The following is an 18,781-nucleotide window of genomic DNA, read 5'->3' on the forward strand; positions in this document are numbered from 1 at the left end:
TGAACTTCAAAGAGCTAGAAATACTTTGTATCGAATGGTCACGTATCGTAAAGCAGAACAGTTTCGAAAGTCTCAAAGTATTGGGAAGTTCTCCTAAAGTGAAAGGCACCAATATTTCATAACAGGCTGAATGAAAACAAGAGCATAAGCCAAAGAAGAACGCCGAAGTGAATGCAAACATTATGATTACGCAGAAAAAACTGCATGATACTTTCAGCAGTGGATGGAACTGTGCAATCACTAAAAAAACACTGCACTACATTTTGGACACTACTGAACTTTTCCGGGCAAACAAATCACTGAATGTTGGTTCCATTAACTATATGAAATCCTGGAAATAACTTTATTACATGAAGAAAACAAGTGAACCAGCATGGGCCAAAAGAAGTATATAGAAAATAGCCAAGGCCCTTTTCTGTTGTGTGGTTTGAACTATGGTTTAATACAAGTCTTGGAACCGGGAATCCTGAAAATTCATAACTCTTTCTTTTGTGCTTTGATCTTTGATGGTTTTTGATTTTGGGGAAGGGAACCCGCAGGATTGTTTCCAGACCATTAATAATCTTGAACTTGAAACAAAGAACAACTCTAAGATTTTTTTGTGGAACTGGTTTTTATACTTGGGGCAGGGAGCTGAAAGAAAGCTGTGAGCGGGAAGAACCTCAGACATTTTGTTGAACACTGTAGTTTAAGTTAGCCTAGGCCAAGTTAGGCCTTCAACTATCCTGACATTTAAGTTAATAAACATTATTTTGTTCAGCTTGATATCTCTTGTCTGTGTCGTTCTTCATGATGCCTTCACAGTGGCTAGAGGGTGGTGTTGCCAAAGGTACCAGGTACTGCTAGAAGCGGCGCGATGCTAGGCTAGAGAGTGGCAGGGAGGATCTTCTGGCCATGCCCCACCATGCCACACAAGAGGTGCAGGGCTTTTCCGCATTCTGACTTTGGGGAGCATTGTCTCTTTAAGTGAACCACTTGAGTAGAAGTCTTAGACAGACACAACAAGCCCTATTACCCTGGGTACTCCGGGACTCCATTGATCCAATCCCATGGCTGTAGAAACCATTGCTATTCTGATGAGATTAGCCCAATGAATGTGCAGCGCGTGCCTAGCTGAGAGACAGGGAGTAAGATCTGCAGACCTCAGCACACAGAAAACAACAGACTCATGCCTTGTGATCCAGAGCTAAGGAGACCGATGGTGAGTCACAGGAGATGGCACTCCTACGAGGCATGCTTCTGTCGAGCACATGGAATCCAACGACCCAAGCTGGTGGATGCCTTTAGGAAGGGTTGGTCTGCGGATAAAATGGGGCCAGTCCTGAGCCATGGGAGCAACAAGAAGACTCCGCATGGGAAAGCATGAGGAGGCTGAGTGTAGAAAAGAGGAGGAGGGTGATAAGAGAGGAGAGGAGAGTAGAGAGGAGGTGTGTGAAAGGAGTAAGATTAGAAGAAAAAAATAATAAAAGAATTCTTCCAAAAGCACACGAGTCATTTGTTCGCGGAGTAAGATTAGAAGCTAAAGAAAGGCAGCGTGAGTTTGAAGAGAGCAGAGGATAACACGTGGAGCATCAAGAGGTGGCGGAAGAGGATGAGAAGAAAGAGGAGAAGAGGTGGAATTTCTGAAGTTGCAAAGAGAAGAGTGAGAGGAAAGATAAGGGAAGGTAGAAAGTGATAAGTGAAGAGAGGAGGGGAGGAGGAATATCAAAAGGTAAATCGAGGAGAAGAGGGAGAGAAGGCAGAGAGGCACATTAGGTTTCAAGGGAACCAAAGTAGTTGAAGGAAGAAAGGCGAGCCCTGAAACGGGGTTGCCTAGATTGGATGAAGGAAACAAGCATGCCGTGGAGCGTCAAGGTGGTAGAGGTGAATCTGTGAAGCCCAATGGGTATGAACATGTCGCCGTGCATCGAGGAATAGGGAGAGAGATCAGACTTGTAGGCCAGAGAACCAGAAACCTGGGATAGGGAGTTGTGGGAGTTCCTGGGTGGCCTCCTCTCATCCTACAACTATGGGCCTTTATAAGAAAGTAACATGGACTCAACATCTGGCACAGGCCGAACAGGCGATCACCACTCTAGAAATGGGACTCTGGGAGGAGGGTTTCTCACCATACCCATGCTACATAAAGGCAGCCAAGAAAGCTGGACCGTGAGAGTGTAATACTTCATCCAAAGCCTGGATGTGACAGGAAGAGGCCTCAAGCAACCACGAGGACAATCGGGGCAGACCCTCTAGTTGGTTTAAGTTCTTTTTGTTATCCTATTGTCTCACCTTGTAAATAACACCAATAGGTATAAGACATTTCTGCTGTTTTCCCTTTTTGGTACCACTTGGCTTTGTGACAACAAGAAAGATACAACTGTAACTGTGTATTCAAAGGTATTACTTGATTTATGGGCAGGTCCACTGAGCAGCTGAGAAAAACTGAATGAATGGAAAAGGGTTGAGTATGAGTAAACTAGTGCATCAGAAGGGGGTTTCTAAAATATGTTCCAATCTCAAGGGAATATATTGCTAGTGTAGGTAGCACACGGATGAATAAAAGGCTGGAAAGGAATCCGAAAAGATCAGTCTTTTTTTTAAAACTTTTATTTTTATTGCACTTGGTCACTACTTTCACTTGGTTACAGAGACATCATAATTATAGACATTACATTTTACAATATTAATCACATTACAGCATCAAGCTGTTCAAGTCCGCTTTTCTCGGCGAGATACTGTTTGTACCTGCCCCAAATGTTTTTCGGGCGCGAGGCTGGGAGCACAGTATCGATATACAGTTCCTCCATGTCGTTCGCCCATGCCATATCCCTTTCCCAGTCCGCCTTAGTAGGGGAGTGCGCACTCTTCCATCTGAGGAGGATCGCCCTTTTGGCGAGGAGCAGACTTACATTCAGAAGCTTTCGCCAACTCGGGCTTATTTTTTCAATTGACCCCAACAGGCATAACCGTGGAGTCCACTCTAGCGGGTGGTCAGCCATCTCGTCTATCGTCTGACATACAGCTTCCCAGTATCCCCTCAGTGCACCACACTCCCAAAGCATGTGATGAATGCCAGCATTGTCCGCATGGCATCTCGGGCATTCCCCTGTCATGGTTGGGTATATGCGTTTGAGTTTCACTGGGGTGTAATGTGTTCTCTGAAGAATTTTATAGTGGATTAGCCTGTATTTGGAATTGCAGGATATCTGTTTCACAAGTGCACAGTATTGAGACCACTCCTCTTCCCCCACCTCCTCTCCAAGGTCCTGTTCCCCTTTGGCCCTTGCCGTACGCTGCTCTTGTGGGCGTGTGTGAAGTATGGTCTTATACAGTGTGGAAGCTGTTATTTTTTGGCGTCCCCCCATAAACATGTATCCCAGACCCATGTTGACTGGGGGTTCATCAGGGAAGGTTGGCCATATATTCTGTGTAGCTGCCCGCAGACCAGTGTATTGTCGCCTAGCCGTAGGTGTGTTACCCACCTCCTCCCTGATATCCTCCCATCGAATGAACTGCCCGTCCACAAATATTTGCCCCCATTGTGTTATGCCCTTAGCAGACCAGTGGCGGGCCGTCTCTCCCTCTAAATTAAAAGGAGTCTGCGGCATACCCCAGAGCGGCATACTAGGGTGATATATCCTTTCAGTATTGTACATTTCAACAATCCTGGACCACGTGGTGATTACCACTTTAGAAGGTCTCAGGGAGTTATAATGCTTAACACCAGACCGTGTAATTTGGTGGAGTGCTAGTGTGGCCTCTTTTTCCAGTTGGTTAGGTACTGGGCCTGCTGGGTTGATAAACGTCGTCGCCCATTGGTTCGCATGTTGTGCCTGCGCGCTCAGGTAGTAGAGTTCAAAGTCTGGGGCCATCAAGCCGCCGGCCATGTAGTCGTTTGTAAGTGTCCCCCAGCCCACTCTCGGATGGCCATCCCACACAAATGAGGAGCACGCGCCCGCCATTTTAGCAAATAAAGCACGCCCAGGCCACACCGGCACCGTGCTAAATAGGTAAAATAGCTTAGGAAGGATTATCATTTTCACCAGTGCAATCCTACCCATCATGGATACAGGGAGGGCCCCCCAGCGCTTTAGTTTCAGGCACAATGAGTCCACAAGCAGGTTGTAATTCAATGCGCGAGATAGCTGAGCGTTCCGAGCAATCCATGCTCCCAGATATAGAACATGCGTCGGGCACCACTGCAGCCCATGCAGGTCCCGTGGCTTATCCGTGGCCCCTGTAATAGGGAACACTTCTGATTTATTAGTGTTAAGTCTGAGTCCCGAGAGTCCACCAAACCGCTCCACCACCGCAAGGACCCTCCCCAGTGTTCTGTCTGGATCTCTCAAGTGTAGCAGAATGTCATCTGCGTACAGGTTTATGATGTGCATTGTTGCCCCTATTTTTAGCCCATAGGCGCCGGCAAGAGCCCTCAGTACGTCTGCTAATGGTTCAATTATCAGGGCAAACAGCAATGGTGAGAGCGGGCAACCTTGTCTCGTGCCCCCCCGGAGCTCAAACTGCTCTGTTAGGGTGCCGTTAATTCTAATCCTGGCCTGTGGGGACGTGTACAGTAACTTTACCCATCTCAGGAAGTTCGGGCCAAATCCATAATTTCGCAATACCCCAAACAGGAATGGCCAGGACACCGTGTCGAATGCTTTGCGCATATCCAGCGACACTGCTATCGCCTGCTGATCTGGGGGGGTCGTAGTTAGGACCTCATGGCATCTCCTAATATCAGTAGCTGCTGACCTGCCGGGGATGAATCCGGCCTGATCTTCGTGGACCATGAATGGCATCCACGGTGTCAGTCTTGTGGCCAGTATCTTTGCTAACAATTTGGCATCTGTGTTGATTAGTGATAGAGGTCTATAAGACCCGCAGTCCTCTGGGGGTTTACCAGTCTTAAGCAACAGTGTTATCACCGCTTCCCTTGTGGTCGCTGGGAGCTCCCCTCCCTCCAGAGCCTCGGTCCACATAGCCAGTAACCTGGGTGCCAGAAGGAGCTTAAATTCTTTATAAAATTCTGCGCTTAGGCCATCTGTACCCGGGGCCTTCCCATTCGGGAGAGCTTCGATGGCCCCTATCAACTCCGCCTCAGTTATCGGGGATTCCAATACCTCTCTCGTGTTTGCAGCCAGCAGGGTCGTCGGGATACGGGAGAGATACTGCTCGATCTCACCTTCAGTGGCGTCTGACTGGGGTGAGTATAGCTCCTCGTAGAATTTATGAAACGTGGAGCGTATACTGCCCTGATCTGTAGTGACCGTGCCCTCCGCCGTTGTTATACATGAAATGTCGGTCGGTCCCTTCTCCCCCCTCACTGCTCTAGCCAACAACCTCCCCGGGCGTTCGCTCTCACCATAGCGGCGAGCGGCCGCCGGTCTGTCAAAGTAGCGGATCTCTTGATCAGCAGCCTCATTGAATTCGTCCAGTGTGTTTTTTAGGTCTAAGGCTAACTGAGGTGTCGGTTGAAGCTCATATTGTGATTGTGTAGCAGCTATTTGTGTTTCAAGGCGTTGCATCCTATTCCTTATATCTTTGAGGATGCCACTCTCACTCGATATAGAGGCGCCTCTAATATACACCTTGAATGCTTGCCACAAAGTCGCCTGGCGAGACACAGAGTTGTCATTAAATGCAAAATACTCCTGTATGTGCTGTTCCAGCGCGTTCCTATAGACCAGGTCACGCAGCGCTGCAGGTTTGAACCTCCAAGGAGGTCTATTCACTGCTTCGCCCGGTAGTCGGAGGTCCAGCACTATCGGTGAGTGGTCAGAGTACGTCCTGGGCAGTATCTGTGCTGCGAGTACCCAGGCCAACACCGCGTTGTCCAGCAGCCACATGTCTATCCTGGAATGCATGTCGTGCACCGTGGAGTAATAGGTGTATCCCCTCTCGGATGGGTGTAATGTCCTCCATGCATCTTTTAGTCCCAGGTCTGCCATATGAGCCATTATCGCCTGGGCGGCCTTAGTTAAAGTTCTCACTTGTGTTGAGGTGCGATCCATGTCTACATTCAAAATGGTATTGAAGTCCCCCCCGCAAATCAGGTGGGCTGCTGGATAGTGGGCCAACATCCCGAAAAGTTCGGTGTAAAACACCGGGTCATCCAGGTTGGGACCATAGATATTAAGGAGAACCACCTCTCTATCTTGCAAATTGCCATGTACCAAGACGTACCTGCCCCCCCGATTGCACCTCACCTCCTTGCACGTAAATCGGAGGGTTCTGTGTAACAGTATTGCTACTCCCCTGGCCCTATTCGAGTAGGTTGTGAAGTATTGGTGGGTTCCCCACTTCGGCGCCAGTTGTTCCCCGTGTTGCGGGCCAATGTGTGTCTCCTGTAAGAATAGGATTTGTGGGGCATGTCTGTTAATGTAGGCCATGATTTTCCTTTTCTTAACCTTAGAACCCAGGCCCCGAACATTCCAACTCATGAATCTGATATTCTCAGAGATCATTCCAGCCATCCCATTCAATGTGAATGCATTGTGAGTCTGCAGAAGAGTGTCTCATATAATTCCCATTTGTGCAAGTGTGTTGTAACCTCGTGCTTTTAACTTTCTCCCCATAACAATAACACATCCCCAATTCCATCCCGATCCCACCTCCCCCCACCCTCACAGCACCCCGAACTTCTACTGTGCATAAAGAAACCCCCTCCCCCCCACTAACTTTTAGCATATGCACCTGCAATTGGGGGGCCTGCAGAGATCCCCAGGGCCTATGCTCTTCCAAACATGAAAACACTTAGTCGGATCCGGCATTACTCTCACACATGTTAATGGCGGCAAGGAAAGTCACCACGTAGCACAAACCGTAGACAATGATTTCCCACCTTAGTGAATGTCCCCCTCCGGGGGGAACTGTTGATATAAGTGGAGCGGGCATGCAATGCCGCACCTCTCCGGGCCTTCCCCAGAGAAGTCATTCTTGATTAGCGTCCTCGGCGCTCCCCACGTCCGCAGGGATGTGCGTCTCCACAAAATTGGCGGCCTCCTCAGGGAAGGTGAAGAAATGGACTTTGTTCTTGTACAGGATCTTCAGTCTCGCCGGGTAGAGCATTGCATATTGGACCTGTCGCTCTCGTAGCAGTTTCTTGACACCCGTAAATTGTTTCCTTTCTTGTTGCACCGCCAGTGTAAAGTCAGGGAAGATCCGTATCACGCTAGCCTTCCATCTCAGCTCCCGCTTCTCTCTTGCCGTACGTAGTATCAAGTCCCTGTCCCTGTAGTTAAGCACGCGTGCGATTATTGGTCTCGGGTACGCTGCGGGTTTCGGCTTTGGAGCCATAGATCTGTGTGCACGCTCTATTAGGAACATGGGGGACCATCCTGGGTCGCCCAGCAGATCGCGGAGGAGGGCCTCAACTCCCTTCTCCATAGAGCCCTTCGTCGCATCCCCAGGCACACCTACAATACGGATATTGTTGCGTCTTGATCTCGCCTCCAAGTCCTCGCATTTAGATTTAAGAGTTCCTAGTTCAATCGCCACTGTGGACACCGTGCTTTTCAGGTTTTCGAGCGCATCTTCCGCGCCTGATATTCTGGTTTCCGCTTCGGTTATGCGCGTCGTAGTCTTATCCAGTTTAGCCTTAATGGATGCCACATTTGCGGTGATCCCGTCGAGTTTGTCGTTCAGGGCACCGAACCCTTGCTGCATAGCGAGAAACACCGCTTGGGGATCCATCTGGGCTTGCGGTGTCGTTTGTTGATCTGGGGTGGGCGCCGGAGGCTCCATCTGCGATATGGTTTCCTTCTGGATATTTGTGGTGTACCTGTCGATGGCCCCCCTGGTCTTCTTGGATCCTAGGCTCTTGGGCATTATCCGCTGTTATTTGTATGGACTGATCGCCCCAGGACACCACGACCCTCAGCACATCCGCCGAGCGAGAGGCCTGACAAGCGTCCCCGGTGCCACCGGTTGCGCAGGGTCGATGTCCCCCTGGCTCACGTCGTCGCGTGGTCGAGTGTCGTCCCTCCTCGGCAACCCCCGGCGGACTGATTTTGGGCCCCAAATGTTCAGGTCGTGCGTTGTCGAGCCACGGGAGGGGGGGGGGTCTAGAGACCGTGCCGGAGAAGAGACCTCAGGCCTCTGGATTGAGGGCCGTCGGGAGCCCGCTTAGCAGCAAGGAAGTGTAGCAGTTGGCCCCCGCCAGGCAGGTAAGGTTCCCGTGTTCAGCCGCAGCAGTCGATGGGCGGTGGGGTGAAGCCGAGGGGCCGAGAGGGGGCCACAGTATCCAGCCGGTATGGCGGGGGGCTAAGCAGCGCGGTGGGGAGAGGCCAGTAATGAAGGTTCCTCCGCGAGCAGGCCGCGGATTGCGCTCGCTTTCTCCCGGGCTCCTCCCCTCTTCAAGGCGGCCCGAGTATAGGCCCCGGGCGCGGGCACACTCAAGAGCCGCGATAACTCAGGATAGCAGCCAGCGTTCCGCCTGGAATTTCACCTCCAGGTAGCCCAGTCACCACCGCACCCTCCGTGCGTCGCCCGGGTGTAACCGGACCCGTTGTACGGATATATTTGGAGTTCGGCCCTGGTTCACTCCGGAGCTCACACAGAAGCGGCCATCTTCTTCTGTGCGCAACAGCGCCCCCTAAAAAAAAAAAAAAAAAAAAGATCAGTCTTTATGGGAGAAGGGACATACAGGAGATTAAATTTGCTGTGCAGCAAGAATGATATTAAGTGATAGTAGTTTGGCCAAGATAGAGACCATGTTTACAGAACACTTCCAAGTGTTCAAAAAAATCAGTGGAACGTATGCACCAGCTAAATCAATACAGTCAGTCCAGATGATGTCATAACCGGGAACACAAAGAAGATCGAGAAGGGGAGCAGAATAGAACTTCAACCAAGTCTCAGTGACAAACAGCAAGTCAGCATTGGAGGAAATAATCAAATCAAAATGTTCAGGTGAATTGGCAAGTAGAGCTTAATGGGGACTTGTGTGAGCGGAAGTGAATGGGGAAGGTGAGACGATAGACTCTGTAAGGAAACAAGACAAGTGTATGTTGTTTTCTTTAAATAACCCAACTATATTGTTTGTTGCCCGGGCAATAATAATGGTGTTGATGTATTAGAATTACCTACTGACATCTGCAAGATTAATGCTGATGAGGACCTGTTAAACTTGTTTAAATAGACTTGTCAAGTTTTTCGTTCAACTCGTTTAAATAGACTTGTCAAGTTTTTCTCTCAAAGACGCATGAAATCTTTTCCCTGGCCTTATCTTCTTCAATATACCAAACCCGCCTTCTCCCAAATATCGCCAATAGCCTATGAATGGGCCAAAAGGGCTTTTAAACCAGCATGGTTTAACCAAATCGGATCCAAGCACTAACTGCTTAGCACAGTGCGGTTCCAAGGCCACCCTGTCCCCTGGTCACTTCAATGATACATTTAACCACCCCTACTATGTTTTTGCTTTGGTTTCTACATCAGGACAAATAAGCAGAACAGCTCACTGACTCTGATTTTCCAGCTCCTCATAGGCAAACACTACTAGGGTTGCTTGAGAAATATTTGAGAGGTGTGCGGTTCCAAGGCCATCCTGCCCCCTGGTCAGCTCAATGATAGTGCTATCCCCTCTCCTCAGCTGCAGTTGTAGATATAGTTACACATCCCCTCGGCTGAGCAGCCACAGCGCTGTTCCTTGTTACTCTGCAGCAACAGTGTACGCAAATGAGTATGAGCACCGTTATTAGATTCAGTGTACTCTGGCAAAGGTCTCAGTTTAAGGTCGGCATATGGTGCTCATGAACTGCACAACACTGTGGTTAGACAGGATGGTATGATACTCTCTAAAGGGGCAGAGGGGCAGTGGAATTTTGGAGGCTGAACCGCTAGTGGGCACAAGTGGATGTGTTCAGGGCCCCTGACAGCTTCACTTTATTTTCCACTTCACATGTCACAGTCACCCTCTCCTTCCTCAGTAATCCACATGTTTCCATGAGGCACCGCCACATCACTTCACACCATTCCAATGTAACTCAAGCAGCTCTCAGAAAGATCCACACAGCTAGCACAAAGCAACCTTCGATCATAAGAGAATTGGTTCTCCAAGATCCTGCTGGGTTTCTGTCTGCGTTCCACTGCAACCCCTACTTGATATGCATAGGGCACATCACTGGGATATCCACTTTCTCTCTGCCCTCCCCAATATAAGCAGATGTCTCTCCTCTGGCTCTGTGGCAGCTTTGGAATCAGTTGGGCATCTCTCCTGGTTATTGCCACAGCCATAGAGTTAGCCAATGCCTGATGCCAGCAGAACACCCAGAGGGCCCCAGCTCCATATGCACGTTTCAGCGACACTGCTAGAACTCTGGAGGTACCCCGCTGACAGTCACTGACCGCCGGTAGCTCACACTTCCTGATCCTCCTTTCAAATTCCTTACATTCCATGTACTCATTAGCAACATTAGAGGTTCATATGTGACAGAGTTTAGAGTTAACATGTGGGCAATTCACAAAGGAACATAGAGGTACCTAGGCCCCTGGTCCCTGAGAGAGCGGGCATCCCTCTGCATACACATTTAAAAGTGCAGTTGAGGAGAACCATCTCCGGTTCCGGAAGCACCTCAAAACCTTTCTCTGTGCTTCTGCTTTCTCTCCTCCTTACCTCTGCTGACCTCCTAGCTGAAACCTGACACTTCTTATCTCGGGCCTAGGTCCCTCCCCTGCCATTGCCTCACACCTGCACTGCCCACCTGGCTAACCCCGCACTCAGAGACTTTTTCTGTATCCCTACAGTCCCCCTACCAGCCCCAGACACCTGTTGTCTGGGTATTACCCGAATTGTTCGTTTACAATTGTTCGAATGACACAATTGTTCGAATAATAGGGGTCCGAATTGACCTTCTGCACAATTGACCGTATGTTCATTTTTATATATATTATGGGTTGGGTTGGTGTAATAATAATATAAGGGGATTGGGTGGGGTGTTGGGGTGGGGGTTGGATTGGGTGGGGAGCTGCGGGGGGTTTAAATTCAGTCAATTGTGCAGAAGGTCAATTGTTATTCGAACAATGTCATTCGTACAATTCGTATACAACCGTTGTCTGCACTTACCCATGCAGTTGCCAAGTGCTGGCCACTACTCACTTATTGTTATCATCTTGTACTGCACTTGCCACATGTTGACCGTTACTTACTTATTGTTATCATCTTGTACTGCACTGTCCCTGCCCTCTTCCAAAGCACTTGCGCAATCTGAATGACACCTGGCCTAGTACGATCATTGTCTGTCCTCCCTCTGTTCCCCTCCCTTGCCTCGTCGCGCCTTGAAGCAATTGTGCATAGGCGCGTTATAAATGCCATATCATATCATATCATTTCATTTTATATCATATCAGTTGACAGTTTCAAGGTAAACACAGGAACGCCTTAGAAAGGAACACACAGGTTCACTGGTTTCTTGGTCTAAGGAGGGAGCTGCCTCCCTTTGCACAACACCAAAATGTCATATTGTGCTTCAAGGTTGAAGTACAGGATGGGAAGTCCTGTACCCCCTAGTTAGGATGACCCCACAGAGAAACTTCGAGGTGGCACAAGGACATGCCATTTTTGACTATGGAGGTGGGTCCAGAACTATGCTTTCACAAAGCTCTTTTTACCGAATTCTGAGCTTCTTGTTAGGGCTCTGCTCTACAGGAACTTGCCATTGCACTGAACGTCCCCTTAAATAGAAGGCGTATTTGTTTGGGGTTTTATATTGTGTGTGGGAGGAGGTGTGGCAATGGGATTTGTGGGGAGCAGAGGCAGGCCAGCAGGGAACATAGTTTCACTTCTTATTTTCAAACATTTCGACCACTACTAGACTACTGTTGTAGCCTATTAGCAGGCTCCAGTAAAAACATCATCAAACGCCTTCAGGTGGTTCACAACGGAGCTGTTAGAGTGGTATCTAGTCTTGCATACAGGGTACATGTCTCGGAGGCACATCGAGCACTACACTGGCTGCCCATGGAATCAAGAATCTCCTTCAGACTTATGGTCATCACTTTTAAATGCCTTCAGGGCAAGATGCCCTCCTACCTGCAAAGGTACATTGGAATAAAATCTTCTGCCAGAAACCTTCGGTCCAACAACCGGAACCTGCTCCAGCAGCCCAGAGTCAAAGGCAAAAAGGCACAAGGTGGTGCTTTTGCCTCAGCTGCACCGGCGCTTTGGAACACTCTGCCTGACCAACTGAGAAATTCATCATCCCTGAATACATTCAAGAAGGGCCTTAAAACCTTCCTCTTCAAATAGTTGCCCCTGGTTTTCAGTTACTTTTTCCATTAGATCGTTCAGCCTCTCTATCTCCCCTTTCTTCTATGTTTTTTTGTCTGCGCCCTCACACCTATGGGTTTATGGTGCGCCATACAAATGCTATAAAGTAAAGTAAAGGGGCTCTTCACGGATCGTTACCAGTTAAGAGGTACTGTGAGAATCGCCTCTGGTACCAGGGAGGGAGCCCTCTGTGGGTGTCACAGAGGTGGAGGCATCTGACCACTGTGCCTGCATGAACTGCAGGGTAAGCTGCATGTATTGGTGCAGGGTCTCGCCCCTGTCCCTTTGCAATCATGGCAGCGGTGGCATAGCGAGTGACTGGGCCATCCTGTGGCTGAAAACCTGCTACTTCCTGTAGCTGCTGGTCCACCAGATCCTCGACTGAAGCCTGCCGCTCCTCAGTCGCACAAACCTGTGCACTCATGGCCGACACATTGGGCACCGGCAGAGAGGGTGGGCTATTTGTGGGTCTAGGCTGAAGCATGGAGATGCATCTCACATCCCATGCTCCACCTAATCCCCTCATCATCATCTGTGATGTCCACATGGGGCCTCCATTGCCTGTGATGGCAAGGAGGGCATGCTGTAACCCTGGCGTCTTCTGGACAACACAGGAGGGACGGCAGCACTGTCTCCCATGACAGGTGCAGACTGTGGCATAGCTGCAACAGCTTTAGCAACTGCTGTGTCACCTGTCTGGCTGGTGTAGGGGCCACTGAGCACTGCCATGGGGATTGTGTTATCCCCAGGACTTGCCGGTGTGTCCACAGCAGTGGTAGATGGAGTTGGTGGTGATGGATGTAGTGGTGGTGGAGGTGGTTGTGGTGTCCTGCAGCCCTGTCCTGCTGTCTGCTCCTGCTGGCAATAGGTCTAGTATGTGCAGGGGTGGGTGCAGATGTTGTGCCTGCAGTGGAGGGTCCAGCCTCGTCACTGTCCATGGACTGTGTTCCTGTTGGGAATAGAAAGACATGCTGTTGGTCATCTAGCAGACATGTCTGCAGGCTTGCATTACACTGATGCGACATTGTGTCTATGTCCAATAGATGCACATTTCCTGTGGTTGGTTTAGGTGGTATCGCTCCAATGAGTGCACATTGCCTGTTGGTGGCTTGTTGTGGGTGTGGTGGGTGTGGATTGTTGTGGGTGTGGTGGGGCTTCACTTTCTGACATAGACTATCTTGGCATACGTGGGTGCTTCTCATGTGTCCATGTGCTGGCATACACATTTCAACTACAGTGCATGTGCATTGCTATGTTTACCCGCCTGCCTTGGCGTATGTGTGCTCATTGACCATCTGTTGTGACTGCCATGTGTTGAACCATTCCCGTGCACATTTTGTGCATCTCTGCTGGGGGACGCATGCTTTTGGACTCAACATTCACATGTACATGCTGTCAGATGTACTTACTGCCATCGCCGTGGTTCCCTGCTAAAGCCTCCGTGTCCCTCCCTATCCCCTCGATGTGTCAAACTAGAAATTATATTGTGCCTCCTATTGCTATGAATATATGTATATTGGCCTATGCCAAGCTGCTAACAAGCTGCTTATAAACTACATGTGAATAAACTCGCATTGCAAGGTCCTGACCTTAGAAACCATGTAAACTGTCATTTTGGGTCAAGCCGCCATTTTAGGTTTTCTTGCTCTATAAAGTCACCATGTGAGCTAAAATGGTAGCCTATGTTATTCAGAACAGAACTCGATTGTCATGACCTCTGTACAGCTAATGTATAACTTGCCTGCAGGCCACTTGTTAGGGTCATGAGCTGAGACCTTGTCCTTCTGCTGACCTGTGTGCAATGGATTACCTGTATCACCGAAACTGATCTATAATTGAATGAGAACACCTGCTTAACTATATTGTATAAATTAAGTCCTGCATTGTAATGTTAGGCCTAGAGCATATATTATTACCATTTCTTCTTGTTAATGTATAAACCTAAGATGAACTAGATTTGACCTGGCAAGGGACCCTAGAACAGTAACTTATTTATGGAATGGTTAACCCAAAGGAGGGCTGAACAGCAGGCTTGAAATGTATAAAAGCCTGACTGTTTCAATGAATATTTGCACTCACTGAGCACACCGAACCACGCCGGAGTTTGCTGTGTTGTACTGAGGGTCGATAGCTATCTGAATTTTGTTCTGTTCTTTTGTAACTGGATTCAGTATAAAATAAAGTACTTTGTATGTTCCTTTGTAACCTGTGTTTGGTGTGTTTCCTTTTTGGTTACGCTGCCTAATATTATTTCCTTGTTTTCACAGTTGGTGCCCGGAATAGGGACCCTCAAGATTGATGCCGGATTATTGAAGGTTGACGCACGCTATCTGTTACCACATCACTTACCTGTCATAGGGGGTGCTCCTCTTCACTTACCTTGGGTAGGGGGCGCACCTATGGGTCCCGGCGCGCCCCATCCTGGTGCTGCTATCCTCGATACCGGCTGGGGGGACCGCGGTCTTCTGCGGCACTCGGCGCTTCCGGGGTTTCTGTGTCTCGGGATTCACGCATGCGCGGAAGGCCGCATTTTGTTCTTCGCGCATGCGCAGTCCACGAGACGCTTGGGGAGCCACAAGCTTGCTTCCCAAGCCTCGTTCTGGGCACGGCAGCACTCGGGGACAGCACGGCTTGCGTTCCAAGCCTCCCGGGTGCTGCCAGCCCTATTTAAGGGATGGAATCTTGAGACTCACCGCGTCTCAACGCGGTTTGTTTCCGGATCGTGTTTTTCGCTCCTGCAGCCTACCGCTGCGTCCATTTTCCTTGTTGGATTCCTGTTCCTCCTGTTCCCTTCTGTTTCCTTGGTCCTCCCTTCCCTTGGTTCCCTCAGGCTGCCTAGCTCTTCTCCTTCCCTCTCAGCCTTGCTTCTCTACAGCCTTGCCTGCTGCAGCCTTTCCTGTAGCCTAGCCATAACCTGCTATGGACTATTCACTCCTGATCAGCCAACTTGCCTGCTGCCTACCCTGAGCCTTGCAGCTACAGCCTTGGACTACTCTCCTCAGACCAGCCAACTTGCCTGCTGCCTTCCTTGTGCCTTGCAGTTACTGCCTTGGACTATCTACTCAGCTCAACTATTGGTCCCCAGCCGTTTCCTGGAACCTTGCTACTTCTTTTGTGGACATTAGCCTTAAATCTTCAGCCTGCTTTCGGGGTCCTCTCAGAAGTAGGTTCCAGCATACAGTCCGCAAGCACCGGCCCTCTAGACTGCCCCGGCGCCACGAGAATCAGGGAGGTGCACACTTGTGGCGTTGGGAGCTGGTCCACCCCTAGCCCTGTTGACACCAGGGAGAGGGCTGCACCGGTTTCTCGCGTTACACCTTCTGCAGTCATCTGTCGGACAGCCTGGCAACCTCACCACGATCAACTACCGGAAGTTCAGGTACTCTGCGCTCTAGAGACGCCATCTTTAACAGATTGAGACGCCTACCTTCCGACTCCGAGATGGATGAGGCTCAAGAACTCCGGGAGGAGATGCAAGTTCTTCGGGCCGAAATGACAGCACTCCGTCAAGAGAACATTGGTCTAAGACAAATGGTGTCACAATCCTCTGGGGCAGCACCTCAGGGAGAAGGAGCTATGTCCCAGACCACGCCCATCAAGTTTGACGGAGATTCAAGACGTGTGGCAAAGTTTTGCAACCACTGCAGAATACATTTTCTCTTTAGAGCCTCCTATTTCAATTCTGACAAAGCCAAGATAGGATATATTCTGGGAAATTTGACTGGGAATGCCCTGGCGTGGGCCGCCCCATTGGTGTCCGCCAATAGCCCCATACTCAATGACTTCGCAGCTTTTGAAAAAGCATTTTTGGAGGTTTTTCAATCACCAAATCTGGCCTCCACAGCCCAGAACCAATTGATGGATCTGAAACAAGGTTCTATGGATATAATAGCCTACATTGGCCGTTTTCGTCAATTGGCAACCGACTCCCAGTGGCCTGAGTCCGTTTTTCTGTTTGTCTGGTTTGCATCCTAGACTGGTGCCCTTTTGTCCCGTACTTTCTAGTGCGTTTCCCTCTGCTGATCAGCTCGTCACTTCTATCCAGGATCAACACTCCTTGGCACGCAGTACCTTAGCGGAGGCTCAGGCACGGATGAAGCAACAGGCTGATAAGGGGAGGACCCCGGATCCCGCTTTCCAGGTGGGGGATTTGGTTTGGTTGTCCTCCAAGAATCTTCCCATACGTAATTTGCCCACCAAATTGGCTCCCCGATATTTGGCCCATTCAGGATTACTAGGCGCCTGTCTGCTGTAGCATTTCGTTTGCAGTTGCCTCAGACATGGCGGGTGCATCCAGTTTTCCATGTCTCCCTGTTGAAGCCATACGTGGTTGACACTTTTGGCCGGTCTTCCCCTCGTCCCGCACCTGTTGATGTCCGGGGGTCCCCTGAATTTGAGGTACAGGAGATTTGCGATTCACGCATAAGGCGAGGGGTTCTCCAGTACTTGGTGGACTGGAAAGGCTACCCCGCCTGTGATCGTACTTGGGAACCACGTAGTTATGTGCATGCTCCCCGCCTGGTCCGTGAATTCCATCGCCGCTTTCCTTGGAAACCTGGGGCTCCTGGCCTTTCTGGGAGGGGGCAAAGTGTTACCACATCACTTACCTGTCATAGGGGGTGCTCCTCTTCCCTTACCTGGGGTAGGGGGCGCACCTATGGGTCCCGGCGCGCCCCATCCTGGCGCTGCTATCCCCGATACCGGCTGGGGGGACCGCGGTCTTCTGCGGCACTCGGCGCTTCCGGGGTTTCTGTGTCTCGGGATTCACGCATGCGCGGAAGGCCGCGTTTTGTTCTTCGCGCATGCGCAGTCCACGAGACACTTGGGGAGCCACAAGCTTGCTTCCCAAGCCTCGTTCTGGGCACGGCAGCACTCGGGGACAGCACGGCTTGCGTTCCAAGCCTCCCAGGTGCTGCCAGCCCTATTTAAGGGATGGAATCTTGAGACTCACCGTGTCTCAACGCGGTTTGTTTCCGGATCGTGTTTTTCGCTCCTGCAGCCTTCCGCTGCGTCCATTTTCCTTGTTGGATTCCTGTTCCTCCTGTTCCCTTCTGTTTCCTTGGTTTTGGTCCTCCCTTCCCTTGGTTCCCTCAGGCTGCCTAGCTCTTCTCCTTCCCTCTCAGCCTTACTTCTCTACAGCCTTGCCTGCTGCAGCCTTTCCTGTAGCCTAGCCATACCCTGCTATGGACTATTCACTCCTGATCAGCCAACTTGCCTGCTGCCTACCCTGAGCCTTGCAGCTACAGCCTTGGACTACTCTCCTCAGACCAGCCAACTTGCCTGCTGCCTTCCTTGTGCCTTGCAGTTACTGCCTTGGACTATCTACTCAGCTCAACTATTGGTCCCCAGCCGTTTCCTGGAACCTTGCTACTTCTTTTGTGGACATTAGCCTTAAATCTTCAGCCTACTTTCGGGGTCCTCTCAGAAGTAGGTTCCAGCATACAGTCCGCAAGCACCGGCCCTCTAGACTGCCCCGGCGCCACGAGAATCAGGGAGGTGCACACTTGTGGCGTTGAGAGCTGGTCCACCCCTGGCCCTGTTGACACCAGGGAGAGGGCTGCACCGGTTTCTCACGTTACACCTTCTGCAGTCATCTGTCGGACAGCCTGGCGACCTCACCACGATCAACTACCGGAAGTTCAGGTACTCTGCGCCCTAGAGACGCCATCTTTAACACTATCGGACCGGGATCGGACGGTGTGACATAACGGGCCCGACTGAACGAGACGCGACACCTCAACAGCGCTGCACGATCCGTTCCCTGGACGATAGCCGTGTGGTCTGAGACGGCATCTTGACGAGGGTCAATTTTTTGAGGCGGGCAGATTTGCCGAAATCACCATACACAAGGTAAAATTTGTTAGGTAAGTCCTTTGTAAACCGATCGGTCCTCCTTAGGTTTGGTCAGGTGAGTCGTTACCCGACTCTTAATTTAACCCTGACAATTTGAATTTGGCGCATTGTATCTGCAGACACAATTATTGACCAGGTAACACCGAGTATTTGAGAAATGCCTGGGAAATTGTCTAGCTGCTTTAGGGCATTATTCCGCAGCGATGGACAATCTTTGGAATTTAGCCGTCCGGCACCACAGGAGGGGTCGCCGGCATGTACTATGTAATGTAAGCATGGCATTGGAAGTGTAGTATTTAATAAAATTTGGCACAGACAAACCAGACATGCCTCCGAACTTCAGTGGCCAGTCAATGGTAGTTTTGAGATCCCTCGTATTGAATATTTAGAGTCAGTCTTGTTAAAAAAGAAGGCCAGACCTGCAGCATTTGATGTTTTGCAAAATTGGAAAAGAGAAGCGTTGCAGCAGCTTAAAAGTAGGGAAAAACATGTGCGCCGTCATAAAACAAATGCTGAAAAGGCGTTGTTATATGATCAGGACAAACAGTCTGAGTCGGTTAGGAATATGGACAGGGCTTTCTCACTCGGTATTCAGAAAATCTATCCTTCTAAAGATCTTCATGTTTCTGATGAGTTTATCGACAAATTGTTAAATGAACGAAGGCCTGGTGCCTT

The sequence above is a fragment of the Ambystoma mexicanum genome, chromosome 7q (assembly GCF_040938575.1).
Source record: "Ambystoma mexicanum isolate Mex_15411 chromosome 7q, UKY_AmexF1_1, whole genome shotgun sequence".
Classification (NCBI taxonomy): domain Eukaryota; kingdom Metazoa; phylum Chordata; class Amphibia; order Caudata; family Ambystomatidae; genus Ambystoma; species Ambystoma mexicanum.